The sequence below is a fragment of the Salmo trutta genome, chromosome 13 (assembly GCF_901001165.1).
Source record: "Salmo trutta chromosome 13, fSalTru1.1, whole genome shotgun sequence".
In the NCBI taxonomy this organism is placed as follows: domain Eukaryota; kingdom Metazoa; phylum Chordata; class Actinopteri; order Salmoniformes; family Salmonidae; genus Salmo; species Salmo trutta.
The window spans coordinates 77,539,801-77,542,387 of NC_042969.1; positions in this window are offsets into that span (position 1 = coordinate 77,539,801).

A 2,587-nucleotide genomic window follows, 5' to 3' on the forward strand; every position below is an offset into this window, starting at 1 on the left:
ATATAGCCGACAGCTATCCATCACACGAGGTTGTGTGTTTGTTTCATGGGTTTCTTTTTGCTGGCTTGTGATGTCTGGAGCCTGTATTGTTATATGCGCTCCTCACTGCTTGCCTAGATTAGATTTGCAGATTGACTCGTCACCACGCTGTTTGGAGCTGGAAAAGATCAAATGAGCGCATTTGTGGCAGAGTGCCTCCTAAAATGGTTGTGTAATCTTCCTATCCTGCTGATTACGGTGAGTGCTTGAACCTCTGATTGTGTTTATGCTTCACACAAATCCCACCATCCCTCTCTCTGCTGTCCTCCACAGTTCTGAGCTTTCTCCATTGATAATGAATGAAGAACGGCGGCTTATTTCATCTGAGGCACCGCATTCAGATACAGTTTTCCAGATAGAAATGCAATATATAGATCTGTACTCGATTCTCTATTCTACACGACAAAGGCTGTTGTAGGTGATGTATTTTTATGTGAATTGCCATGTTGGATGGCCAGCAGACACTCTGCTGCTTAATTCATCTACAGGAGAGCAACCACCCCACACGACCCGACCCATAGCAGCACCCACCCGTAGCACGCGCTCCAGCAGGTATATTTCACTGGTCACCCCCAAAGCCTACTCCTCCTTTGGTCGCCTTTCCTTCCAGTTCTCTGCTGCCAATGACTGGAATGAATTGCAAAAATCACTGAAGCTGGAGACTCATATCTCCTTCACTATCTTTAAGCATCTGTACATAGCCCATCTGTAAATAGCCCATCCAACTACCTCATCCCCATGTTGTTATTTATATATATATTTGTATATAAAAAAAATGTTTTGCTCCTTTGCATCCCAGTATCTGTTCTTGCACATTCATCTTCTGCACATCTATCACTCCATTGTTAATTTGCTAAATTGTAATTACTTCGCCACTACGGCCTATTTATTGCCTTACCTCCCTAATCTTACCTGATTTGCACACACTGTATATACATTTTTTTCTATTGCGTTATTGACTGTGCGTTTGTTTATTCCATGTGTAACTCTGTGTTGTTGTTTGTGTCGCACTGCTTTGCTTTATCTTGGCCAGGTCGCAGTTGTAAATGATAACTTGTTTTCAACTGGCGTACCTGGTTAAATAAAGGTGAAATAAAACAAAATCAGATTCGTAATATGATGGGTAGCACCCACAATCCAGTTAATCTAGTCATCAAGACATGCCTATGTCAGGTAAGCATCCTTATTTCAGTACTGTGTACAAATGTGACTCTTCACCATGTAATTTTCTTCAAAGTTCTGTTAGGCTCCATTGTACTAAACGTTTCAACAAATTCATACAGCATACACTAGCTAGATAAGCGGAGAGAGAGAAAAAAAAATAACGTTTTTGGAAACAAGGCTTGTGACAGGACAAGCAGCATATGTGGTTGAGGTTAGAGACATGAAACTGATAGTCAAACTGTGGTGAGTATGCGCAACAGAGAATGTGCTAGAAGGCTTCAAAGATTCCGGAACGCTGTTCAGTGAGAGGTTTGACCTTTGGTGTGTGGAATTTAAGGGACTTCACTGATCAATGCTCCATAAACATGGTGGCAAAATACTGTCACGGTTTTCGTAGGGTTGAGACCAAGACGCAGCGGGAAAATGTACACTCATCTTTAATAAATAATAATAAATCAAACACCCAACTACTAACACAACCAACCCGAACCACATAAAACAAATACCCCCTGCCACGCCCTGACCAAACTACAATAACAAATAACCCCTTTTACTGGTCAGGACGTGACAAATACAAAAAGGTCATGGCCTATTTTACTCTACATGGAAAATCTTTGTCGCCACAAACAAACGTTTATGTGGCCACAAGGTTCAAAAAACACATCCTCCTGTTCTCACAACTAACACAACACACACAGGCACGTAACACACTGGTTTGCATTTCATGTAAAGATTAAACGATTACAAATCTTGCAAGTCTACCGGTACCTAGGACCAGAGTCTACTGGAAATAATTGTATGTTTCAGGTGTAATGGCTTTTTCTCCCCCACCCTTTTCCCCGGGAAGTGATGACGTCACAGAGTAGGGGTCATAGTGGGTCAGGGGTTCAGATTAGGGGGTTGTATGTTCTGCTGTGTGTGGTACTGGCTCTACCAGGCTGTAGAGATTTACTCCCCAACATCTGGACCCGTGTGTTAACCCTGTCTCCTACACACACCAGTTTATCACCGAGCAGGGGGTCCTCAACATCACTCAGGAGACACTGAGCATGGCCAACACACACAGGAGCAAATCAGGCTGTGGTGTGTGTGTGAACACACACACACACACACACACACACACACACACACACACACACACACCACAGAACCAATTAAATAAATAGCTGAAAACAAAACAGGATCAAAATGAATGGGGTTCACAGGATGACAGAAAGGACGCAACATCAGTTGGATAACAAAGCAAGCGCTATTTCATATAGTAACTATCTTCCGTTATGTACAAAATCTGGAGTGAATCTGACATATGGTTCATGAGGAGAAGATGATTTTAAACATCAGCGTTACATATGCAAAGAATAAGTTACAGATTTTCATTCCAAAA